Source organism: Dasypus novemcinctus, chromosome 4 (assembly GCF_030445035.2).
Source record: "Dasypus novemcinctus isolate mDasNov1 chromosome 4, mDasNov1.1.hap2, whole genome shotgun sequence".
NCBI classification, from domain to species: domain Eukaryota; kingdom Metazoa; phylum Chordata; class Mammalia; order Cingulata; family Dasypodidae; genus Dasypus; species Dasypus novemcinctus.
Window position 1 is genome coordinate 131586916 of NC_080676.1, and position 12620 is coordinate 131599535.

The 12620-nt window shown below is 38.0% G+C and overlaps 2 long non-coding RNA genes across 2 annotated transcripts; both read right to left on the reverse strand.

Moving 5' to 3' along the window:
• Window positions 1-1848: 1848 nt before the first annotated feature.
• Window positions 1849-3056, reverse strand: LOC139438897 (uncharacterized). Its single transcript, XR_011648690.1, has 2 exons — window positions 2979-3056; window positions 1849-2033 (listed from the first exon to the last, which is right to left on the reverse strand). It is a non-coding gene; the product is annotated as an uncharacterized lncRNA (long non-coding RNA).
• Window positions 3056-12412, reverse strand: LOC131278282 (uncharacterized). Its single transcript, XR_009185603.2, has 3 exons — window positions 12311-12412; window positions 10028-10178; window positions 3056-3507 (listed from the first exon to the last, which is right to left on the reverse strand). It is a non-coding gene; the product is annotated as an uncharacterized lncRNA (long non-coding RNA).
• Window positions 12413-12620: the final 208 nt, after the last annotated feature.

A 12620-nucleotide genomic window follows, 5' to 3' on the forward strand; every position in this document is an offset into this window, starting at 1 on the left:
CTGGTGAGGCCCTCCTTGTATAGCCCAACACTTATGCTACCAACTAGAAGAAACATTGTCAGAGAACAAGAGTGGGTAGTGGCACTTCCTCACCAAACTGGATGGTTTGGTCTTGGTCTGGGATGTGCACTTCCTGTTTGAGAGCTACAGAGACAGGGAGGTCCAGCATTGTACCTCAGATAACACCAACCTTTGAGACTCTTGCTGTGTAGAGGAGGAAAGCAGAAACTCTAGAATTCTACGTGTTGATTAATAGCATCACATGAGATGCTTTAAAAGCCTTGGCACTCTGTGGTTTTGCTTTTTTTAAAACTTTTTGTGAAAACAGGAAATGTATGTGAAGACTACCAGCTGGTGGGAGTAGGTCAATAGTACATAGTAAATGCTTGCTTTTTAAGAGCTCTCTGACGGATAGGTAAAAAGGTTTCAACTGAAACCAATAGAGAAGTTTGGGAGACTCTATTGATTTGTCTCGGACACTAGATCTGTCACACACACAAGTATTCACACACACCTTTACGTTGCCTAATTAGTACCTAATTTGTCTTCTACATCCATATTGCACAGAAATTGGTGATTTTTTTTTAAAAAAACACCTATTTACATCTCACTGTTTGAGGTCTATTAACTTAATGGTCCCTACAACTGTTTATGATCACAATTTTTTATTCAACAGAACTAAACCTCAGAGGAATTTAGACACTTATCCAAATCCACTCAGTGAAAGCCAAGGTTTAAACTACGAAGTCTGCCTCCAGCATCCACACTGTAGTCTGCTTCCCAGCTCTCCATAATTTAATCTTCTAAGTAGTGGAAAATAATTAAGACTGGACTCTTCCCAGTAATGGGATCCATTACAGTGCTACAATAGCAGCCTGAATGTGGATTTTTACCTTGCTGCAAAGAGACAGTAAGGACAAAGCAGCAGTTCTGCAATACTGTGACATTCTGCAATGCTGTCTGGACAGGATCCACATTATTTATGCTAGGTTGAAACAGGTTGTCAAAATAAGGTGGGTCAGTTCCAAGATCCTTTTAAACATTTAGATATTTACTTGACTTCATCTTTAAAATTGTATCTGTCCAGCTGGAAAATGTGCTAATTAACTTAAGAGATTCCCTCCCCCCTTTTATCTTCTCTTCCCAACCAACTATAACTATGGTTGAATGTGGAGCATGGAAGGTTAAACAACCTGGATTCTCTTCTGGCTCTGCTACTACATGACCTAGGCCAAGTCAGGAAACCATTCTGTGCTTCAGTTTCACCATCTATAAATTTAAGGGATTGCTCCCAGATCTAAAACTCTAATATTCTAGCTTACTACATTCTTTGTGGACATTTCCATAAATTCTATAACCATTTTAACTGAAGAAGAAAGCCTCATGAGGTTTGATGTCATATTCATCTTAGTCATCATTGTATACACACATTTGACACTTAGTAGGGGAGTCTTTAAATATTTCTTAAAAAACAAAGAAGGAACTCCCAGAAATGAATAAATATATAAATAAATTAACAAACAAACCAAGTATTTCAGAAAGAAGCTATGCAATTGCATCAGTAAATGAGGAATAGCCACAGTGTTTCATTTACAATGTATGCATTTTCTGAGAAAGATGTGACCATAAGCCCTCTTAGTTAACTCTCATAGATTTAACTAAGAAAAGCTTGTAATATCTCTGCTTCTCCTGCACTTTTAAATTTATTAATTATATCTTGAGAGTTGCCAATAAATATATCCCATATACACAAGAAATGTTGTTACATCACTATCCTAACTTTTCTAAGAATGAAAACTGTCTTAGTTTTCTAGGACCACTTTACCAAAGTACCACAAACTACATGGCTTAAAAAGAACAGAAGTTTATTCTCTCTCAGTTCCAGAGGATAGAAGTCCAAAATGAAGATGTCAGAAAGAATATGCTCCCTCTGAAGTCTGCAGGGAAGAATCTGTTCCATTCCTCTTTCTTGGCTCTGGCAGTGACCAGAATTACTTGCTGATCCTTGGCATGTGGTATAACTCAACCGCACACTATACAGTAGAAAAAGAATATCCTATCAAGACTTAGGGCTTCTTTTCAACAAATACCCTTATCTCACCAGTACCTACACTTTGTAACACCTCTCTTAACTGGATTTGCCAACATTCAACTTGGGCACACATATGTATACACACTCAACATTACCATTCTCTTGAGAACCCAAAATGATCAATGATGGAATATTATGAAATCTTCAAAAGCGTTTCTGCAAAATTTCTCAGTCAAACTTAAACAACCAAAACCTACTTTGTGGCAGATAGTGTGAATCTGAAATTATTAACTTGAGTTCCCTTTTTTCCATATTTTGTCCAAAACTTGCTGTTGCCCCTAAAAGTTTCATTTGAGTACAGGCAAATAAGTTTTAGGAAAATAGCAAGAGATAAGTGTAACTGTGTGTTAATTTCACTCTGCTGTGAGTACTTATGAATTAATTGTTCCTTAATAAATGAAGTCTTTTGCATCTAAAGTTCTTCAAACTACTCCTGAGGTAACTGATAGAAATAAAAGACTGTAATGGGATAACTTCCCAAAAATAAATACACATGTGTTTGGATATAATTTATGTAACATTTTAGGTGAAACGTTTCAATAACTGAATGTTGAAGTTCCATGCAGTTGACTTAGTTTAAATATCAGAATTTTATGTCAAGCAATTTTTATTTTGTTTTCAATTTTTGCTTATTATCCTAAGATGATAGTGATGTGGGCTATGGGTGGAAGGCTCTTTGTCTCTTCAGAGATAACTAAGTTGTTTGACTTGTGGGTGTGGAACGGTGGGGGGCTGCAGTCCTGCCCTTGGGGACTAGCAGCAGCTCCAGTCCCAGGAAATGTTTAACAATGCGGGGGCTATAAACTTTAAGTATTTAGGGGAAATGCAAAAACCAAATATGCTAAAGGCTTATCTAGAATGTCTGGAGTCCATGCTAAAAGCTTACCTAAGATGTGGAAGATATATGCTAATTGAAGCCTATTGAGAACTGAAACAAAGGGACCATTTGGCCTTTCCTCTCTGTATAAAAGACGTTTGAAAATCTTGTTCGGGGCTCGGGATTCAAACTGAAAGCTCCCGAGTCCGGCCGGCCGTCAATAAACCATTTTTCCTTCTCAAAATCATTCCTGAGTCCTGGTCTCTCTATACTCAAATAATTGAACTTCTCTTAAATTCCACAACAATAGTGCTGGATAACTTCCACTCAAATCCATTAAGGATTCATGTCTCTGTTTTTTTAAATATAACAATAAGTAGAAGAAGACTTTGCCACTTGCACTTTTGTTGTTACCATCCTAGTCCAAGCAAGCATCATTTCTCTATTATGTGATGATCTCTTAAGTCTTCTCCCTGCTTTCACCCTTGCTTTCCCCTACACCTACATTCAACAGAGCAGTCCAGGTATTCCTGTTAAATGTAAAGTAAATCATATTCTTATTCTGCTCAAAAATCTTCAAATGGCTCCTCACTTCTCCCTGGAAAAAAAAAAGAAAAATCCTTACAATGACTTCAAAGTTTTGCACGGTCCACCACTCCCTCTACTCAAACGTACACACAGTCTGCCTTTCTCTTGCTCACTCCTTTCCAGCCACACTGGCCTCCTTGCTGTTCTTCTAACAGACCAGGCTTACCAGGCTTTAGAATCTTTGCATAGGTTATACCCCATGTCTGAAATACTACTCCTCTTGATAACCACATGAAGAAATCTCTCATCTCTTTCAAGTGTCTGCTCAAGTGCTACTTTCTCAAGCTCCTACTGTCCTATCTACAACCCTGCTTTATTAAGGCTATGGCTCATTTTCTGCCTTCTTTTATTAGAATATAAACTCTGTGAGGATAGGAAGTTTTTTTCTGTTTTGTTTACTAATGCATTTCAAGAACTATGCCTGGGCTATGGTAGGTGCATAATCAATATATGTTGAATGAATGAATGATGGAATAAACAACTAGATATTTGAGATGCTAACCGTTACTTAAAATTTTTTCACAAAAGTCCAGAGGTAAATTGATGCCATTGATTTTGTGGTTTAATGAGTTCAGGCTCTCTATTTCCAAGATTTCCTTGGTCTTTCCCTCATCTTAGTTGCCACATAGTTTCAAGATGGCTGCTACTATTCCAGGCATCTTATTTATGGTCAAGGCAAGAAGAATGAGACAAGAGAAAGGACAATGCTCCCCAGGAGAATAAAATCTTTCTTTTCTTTAACTGCTCCTGCAGGCTTCCACTTAGGTCTCATTAGACAGAACTGATCATATGGTCACCCTCAGCTATAGGCAGGAGTCTGCAAACAGGATTTCCATAATTGGATTAGGTCAATTATGAATTGTCAGTTTTGGATGAGGATGTGACGGGGGAGCCAGTAAACTGTGCCTATGGGGAAAGAATATGGGGGAGGCAATTAAAAGGAGGTCTCAGTGCAAAGTCTTATGAAATTTACAATCTAGTTGTGGAGCAAGGATATACAGAAAGAGAAATGAAACAATATAAAAGATGATAAGAAATGTTCATCTTACTAAAGTAGAAAGAAAATGAGCAATTCACTTGGAAGAAACAAAGATTAGTTTAGTTTTCACATAAAGGAATGTAACCTGGCAGCCTACTGCCTCAGTCTCCCACTCCCAGATTAAACAGCAACAAAGGAAACCAGTTTAAGCCAGTCCTCTAGGGAGTAAAAAAAAAAAAAAAAAGGAAGATGCCCAAGAAAGAGCTAAGCCTATACCAATTCAGCACCACATTCCATTCCTTATTTGGCAAAGGGGAGCAGGTAAAAACAAAAATGGTTGGAATGTGATGAGGGAAGCAGTTAATCACAAACTTTTGTGCGGGAAAGTTAGATCTTTTCGGATAGGTTGTAACTTCTGAAGTATCCAATCTATGGAGAAACAAAGGAAGGGCTTGCGTGCTAGGCTTAGGGGTATATATTGTGTCATTTTTCTTTGTTCGGAGTGCCAGCCATGTTTTCTGGTTGTGCGCCCCTTCTTGCAAGATTGGAAATAAATTCTTTTCTTCTCCACAATCGGGTGAGCCTTATTTTCTTCCAGAAGAAGAAGATTTATTTCTAACACACTTAGTTGGATACTTAAGAAAGGTATCAAAGAGGATGTGACTCCTGAACATGTCCTTGGTTAGGGGGAGCCAAATCAGAGAGACATGAGGTGACAGTGGGTGACTGAGGAGAGATGAAAATCATATGTGGGAAGTGGATGTACCTTAAGTGATAAGGCCTCTGCCTACCATATGGAAGGACCCACATTTGATCCCTGGGACCTCCTGGTAAAAAGAAGAAGAGAAAGTGTGCCTGTGCAGTAAGCCAGTGCCCACGCGGTGAGCCAAGTGCCTACGCAAGACCTGTGTGGTGAACTGAGTGCCCACACAAGTGCCCGCGTGGTAAGCCAGTGCCCGCGCAAGTGAGTCACACAGTAAGATGATGATGCAACAAAAGGAAGATCAAGGGGAGAGTCAAAGTGAAGTGCAACAGAGACCAGGAACTGAGTTGGTACAATTGACAGGGAAACTCGCTCCACATCAGAGGTCCTCAGGATCTAATCCCTCTGAATCTTAGAGGAAAAAGATGAGAAAAGAAGACAAAAAAAAGAAATAGATACAGAAAATCACCCCGTGAATGGACACAGACAGCAAAAACAGGCGGGCTGGGGGTGGGGAAGGGGCAAAAATAAAAATTTAAAAAAAGGAAAAGAATTATATGTCGCCTGATATTTCCTAGATAATAGATAATATCTCCTTAGACCCTAGAGTTTTGGGTGCTTAGTTGAATAGCATTAATCTAATGCAACATTTTCATTATAATGCCAAGGAAACAGAGACCCAGAGAAATCGAGTTTTCTAAGGTCATGCTGCAGTTTTAATGGTCAAAATAGAATGAAACTGACATCTTTCTAAATTTAAGTTTAGCATTTATCTGCAGGTAACAAGATCCTACTATTCTCATACTGAACTTAGCTGTGTCCAACTCTAGCTGAGTTGCTAATAAATAACAAAAATTGTTCAAGATTTAGATAGGTCACAGTAAAGAAGAGTGCTTACACATGTATAAACAGACTCGGGGAAAATGGATATGAAAAAGTCAGTGTTTACACAACTGAGTATAGTATTCACTGTTGACTGGAGTTGTTAAATCTAAAGCTTTGTAGCCCAGAAAAATATTCAATTAGCAAAAAGGACATTCATTTACCAGCTGTACATTGTTAAGAAGATTTTCCAATATTTAAAAGTCATAAAGGTTACCATACTTAAAAAGGTATTATTGAACATTACTATGCCTTTACAGAAATTGATCTTTTTACTATTTATTCAACCACTCATTCAATTGAACTCACTGAAGACAAATGTACTGTAAATATTTAAATGGTTCTTGTTAGAGGCAGAGTGAATCAGCATAATAGTCTGGGGAGCTCCATTGGCACAGTCTGAAAACAAACATTCAGAATGAAGAGTCAAATTATACATCCAGGACACCAGCCACAAGCAGTTCCATTATCAGCAATCTGTTAAAGTTCACATAGATGCTCCATTTTAAACTTAAATTTTAAATACTAAAAAAGTGGTGAGCGGAGGAGGGAGAAATCCCTAAGTCATCACAGAAGGTCTTTATGCTCAGGAAGGAGTGGAAAAGTTTAATATGCCTGAGGATCAGGATATTCAGGCAGGGCTGAAGGGAAGATATAAAGTCACTATCCACACTGCTTGCCCATCCACTCATTTCTTAGCCCAGGGTGATGGGCCTTCAACGTCCACCATTTCTCTGAAACTATTTTGCCAAGAGCATGATAACCTTATTGCCACTCAACACATGGGTAATTTTCAGTCCTCGTTTCAGTTATTTAGGCCAGTAGTATACTGAAGACTAGACAGCAAGAGGAGTCTGTCCTGGAAGCAGGCAAAAAGAAAGTAAATTGCCTGGAGACAATTTAAAAATCAATAAAACTGTCAAAAGTTGGTCAGTCTTTGATTATCACTATGCACCAGTATTTCCAATATTAGTGATAAAATACTCCTCCTCCCAAACTCTTGTTGATCAAAGTTCTAAACAACTGCTATGGTTACTGTTAGAGGATTGCAATAGTTAACAAGCTGTAGCTCAGTTTCCCCTGATATGCACTGGGAAAAGGCAAACCTCCCCTGTGTCTGAGGGCACCGCAATTTCCCACAGGTTAAACTAAGAAACCGCCTAGAGACAGGAGTGAAGGGAGATAGAGATCTTCACTATCTGCCTATCAAAGGGAGATGGAGATCTTTACTACCTCTGTCTGCATATCAGAGGGAGATGGAAACCTTCACTATTTACATATCCAAAGGGAGATAAAGAAACCCTTTAATCCCTACAGATTAAAAGAAACATCTGCTCCTGCAGCATTCCAAACTCTCTAACCCACTATTCTCTAGTCATTATCAGGGAAAATTTTCACCTCTAGGGCTTCCTATTGGCCCCTGCACCTCACTTGGACCCTCAACCCCCTCCCACTGACTATCATTTCCTGGCCTAGGAAAGCCCTGAATAAATTCAAATCCCCCCCCTTCCAAGAGGGGGCTGAAGTTTCTCTTCAGACCCCCACCATGCTGGTGGGGGGGCTTAAGTCTGTTCTTCAGACCCCATCCATTGGGAGAACATCTCAATAAATTCTTTCTCTGCCTGTGGTCATATTAGTTTCTATGTCCCAGTGAGCGCTGTTTTTCTCCAACAGTTACTCTTACATTTTAATTATATTACATATATTTATATACACTGTGATGGATTGAGTTGTATCCCCCAAAAAAGATGTTGAAGTCCTAACCCCCACTACCTTAGAATATGAACTTATTTAGAAATAGGGTTGTTATAGATGAAATTAGGCAAGTTAAAATGAGGTCATAATGGAGTAGTGTAGGCCTTTAATCCAATATGACTAATGTCCTTAGAGGATGAAGAAATTTGCTTGTAGACAGACAAAGGGGAGAACGCCATGTGGTGTCTGCAGCAGAGAATACCATGCACTGCAACCAGCCTCCAGAAGCGAAAAGAGCAGCTCCTTCCCTACAGATTCCCAAGGGAGCAAGGCCCTGCTGACACCCTGATTTTGGACTTTCAGCCTCCAGAACAGTAAGAAAATAAATCTCAGTTGTTGTAAGCCCCTCAATTTGTGGTACCTTGTTACAGCAACTCTAGGAAACTCAGGCATATATAAACTTTAAATCAGCAAACTTTTATTATTTAATACACATTTATTCTACTTGAAAGTTAATTTCAAGAATTTGCAGTTATACCATCAGCCCCAACACACATGTACTCAGCTATGTGTGTTCATTTCAAGAGTAAATTCGCAGTGGTTAGGAATCATTTGAGCTTGTGTTAGATTACTCTGTAATCTATTTTTTCCTATGCTTAATCAGTAGATTCAAAACAATGACAACACAGAGATTGGGAAGTCAAAAAGACAGAAATTGAGCTATTTTAATTGTCATTTTGTGTTACCACTGGGAGTTTCTATTTGTATTTAAAATAAAAAACAGTGAAGCAATTTGAACTGCTGGGTGTTACTTACCTGGTTGGCAAGTGCAAATTATAATCCATCTATGAAATAGGTTACTGAGTTCTAACATTTTTTAAATGAAAACTTAATCTTTTCAAATTGTTGTTTGTTTGAAAATTAAAGAACAAGTCAAGAAAATCAGGATAATTCAGAGTCTTACAGGATGGTAACTGAAAATATTTTTGCCATATAGACAAAGAAATATGCATTAGTGTTAAATATCCTCAATAGCCCAGTGATCAAGGCAGCTTTCAACACTTACTTGTGACCACTCCATTCTTTAAACACTATTCTTTTGACTTCCATGATCCACACTCTCCCAGTTTTTCTCCTACTTCATAATCTCTTTTGCAAGTTCTCCTCTTTTTTCTATCTCTTCAAATGCTACATCTCAGAGTTCTGTCTCATACATTCATTCCTTCTTGAGCTACAAGTTTTCTGGAGGTTCTTGCAGCTTCAGTTATCAACTGCCTGCTGACAACTCCCAAAACTATACCTCTGGACTAAATTTTTCCTAAGAGACAGACCTGTTTATCCAGCTCTGCTAAAGATATCTTCAATTCCCTGTCCAAATTGAGACTATTAACTTCATTTCCTACTTAACCAGTCTTGAAACCTGGAAGTTGCCCTTGATTTCTCTTTCTAACCTTTTCATCATATACCCAGGTAATCACCAAGGCTGATAATTATCCCTCCTACATTTTTCTTGAATCACTTACTTATCTGTTTCTTTACTGTTATGACCATTACCTGGGCTACCATCATCTCTTATGGCATAAATTCTATAAACATGTATAAATTACTCTTCCCCTAACTAGAATTTATCTACACTGTGAATCATGACCACTTGTTGATGACTTACATCAATTGTTCTATTTTGACATTTCATTCCTTGAAAACTTTTCCTATGCTTTATTATTTATAATTGTATTAATGATTTATTTCAGAATATATTATAGTATGAAATAGGATACATGCTTAATGAAATATGGCAGATTTGTTTTCAACTTAAAGGAAGAAATGTGGATGATAAATACATTTAAATTCCACCATGTGGTAAGAGAATACAGGGCTTTTGGCCAACCTTAGAATTGTCCTTTCAATTTTCAATCCACATACCAACAGAGATGATAATTTTAAGTCTATTTCAATTCTGAGTTTCAGGGGAGAGTGGATTTTTTCTGATTCCAAATGAAGAGAGTCTCAAAAACTAACAAAGTAGAGACACTTCATAAGGAAAAGGATGACACTTTCATCATTGAAGAGGCCCAACTGAAGTCTAGTGCTGAAGACAAGAATGAGAGGGAGAGTGTCATATTTTCTTAAACAGCACAACCTTCCCTTCATGTTTTTATCAACATTCATGGCTGCCTTCTGGTGTGATGTTTACATAAAGATGAGAGGTAAATGGATACGCTGGCTCCATGCTGGCCCAAGGCATTGCTGACAGCAGCAGGTAACAGGTACCTGGGATGGGGCTCCCCATGGGCGTCAGGGGTTCTAATCAGCTTCTTTTCGCCAGCAGATTTTGAACAGTGGGTATGTTCCAAATGTGTCAAGGCATATTTTTCAAACATCGCTGCAGATTCATTTGTTATGTTTTCCCTTTTTTTTAGACCTGGATAATAAAGGGACAGTTTTAACCAAGGAAGGGACAGAGAAGTTAGCATACACTGATATTTTATGACATGCTGGTATCCACAGTGATATGAACCTATTTCTTTGAGATCTTTGATACCCTATTATCCATGATTCCTTGTTATTTTCCTTTCCAAAACTGCAATTATATTTCCAAAGGGGAAGATTAAAATTCTACTTTCATGTTTGTGTGCTCTGAATCCCTACATATTTCAAAGTGAATACCTCAAGATAGACTTTGAGTATTTGATGAAACCCAGTGCTCTGTGCTCCAGTTGTATGTGTGTGTGTGTGTGTGTGTGTGTGTGTGTGGTGTATTCTATCTTAGAATAAAAATACCTCAAGTAAAAGAATTTTATCTTTGCTTTTTTGCTCTCCATAGGGATCATTTGATACTTTACATTTTTTCACTAAATTTTCTAAAAGACAACCATCTCCAATATATTGTGTATATGTTTATTGTAGCCTGTAACTATCTTAGGAGGATAGTTGAGGAACAGAATTTGAAGCATTAAAATGGACTCCTCTGTAATTTCATTTATTTCCTAATAATTTATGAACTAATTACATGGTATACTAGTTTCCTATGGCTGCTGTAAAAATTACACTTGCTTGGTGGTTTTAAACAACAGAAATTTATTCTTTTACAAATCTGAAGGCCAGAGAAGTTCAAATCATTTCCATCAGGTTGAAATGAAGGTATTGGCAGGGGCTTTAAGGGAGAATCCATTCCTTGCTTCATCCAAATTCTGATGGCTGCCTACATTCCTTGGCTTATGGCCACATCACTCCAATTTCTGTCTCCTTAGTCACATTGCCTTCTCATTTTCTATCTCAGGCTAACACTGCAATTCAGAAATCAGTGTAAATATGGTCCCTGAATTAGGAGGAGGGTTGTGTTCCCATATGTTATGCCATTTGTTTAAAGTTCAGATCTTAGAGCCATTTCTATAGACAAGACAGTTTTAATTCCAGCCCAACATGAAGTTTACTCAGTGTAACTGAGCTAAAGAAATAATTTTTGTCTTATAGGAATCTATACTACAGAAATGATCAGAAATGCAACTCAGTCTTTACATACAAAAATGGCATTTATAAATAAGCATGGTAGTATAAAAAAAGGAGGTGGGAGAACATAAAAATCCAACAATATGGAAAAGTTTATATAAATTATAGAATATCTACATATTGGGATATAAGGCAGCCATGTTAAGTTGATATAAATTGCTAATTGCTAAAGACATGAGAATATGCTCATAAAATTTAAGTGAAATAGGTGCAATCTAAGCCCTCACTTGACATAGGTGTGCAATGGACACAACCAATCCAATGTCCACAGAGAAAATGTGGAATGGGTGTGGGAACGGTAGCCATGGGGGCTGCTGGGTGTGGGGAACGGGAGGAAGAGATGAGATGTGGAGGCGTTTTCGGGACGTGGAGTTGTCCTGGATAGTGCTTCACGGACAATTACGGGACACTGTAGATCCCCCCAGGGCCCACTGGATGGAACGTGAGAGAGTCTGGGCTATGATGTGGACCATTGACTATGGGGTGCAGTGATGCTCAGAGATGAACTTACCAGGTGCAATGGATGTATCACGATGATGGGAGAGAGTGTTGCTGTGGGGGGAGTGGGGGGCGGGGGCGGTGGGGTTGAATGGGACCTCATATATATTTTTTAATGTAATTAAAAATAATAATAATAAATAAATATTTAAAAAAAATTTAAGTGAAATAATGACAACATTTGTTTGGCTCAGGAATCTGCAATTTGGGCAGGGATCAGTGAAAACAGCTTCTCTCTACTCCACTTGGCATCATTTGAAGCAGTTCAAAGGCTGGAGGCATCTGAAGGCATACTCACCCATATGTCCAACGGTTGATGCTGATGAACAAAATACCTACACAGAACCTCTCTATGAGGCCTGGGTTTCCTCACAATGTGGTAGGTGGGTTTCTAGGGACAGAAATCTAAGAAGATAGCCTGGTAGAAGACATTTAATCTTTTGTGACTAGCCTCAGAAGCCAAGTATCGTTACTTTTGCCAAATTCTATTCATTGGGGCAGTCACAAGCCCTGCTCAGTTACGGTAGATGGAAAATAAAATTTCACCTCTGAATGGAGATGCAAGGTTCTGGAACAGAAGTATTTTGTAGTCATTTTTGGACAATCCATTCTACCACACAGACACAAGCAATATACAGAGACTTATCCTGGCAATGTTAAACACAAATATATAATTATTATCAAATAAGAAAAAATAGCAATAGCATTTTATATTAATAGAGTTAACTAGAAGTAGTTATCTTTTGGTGGTAGGATTTTAGGCAAATTTTATTCTCCTTTTCATATACTTTTCTGAATTTCCTATATATTTTATAAACAAACATAAATGTTATAATTGAAAACATAAACATCCCTT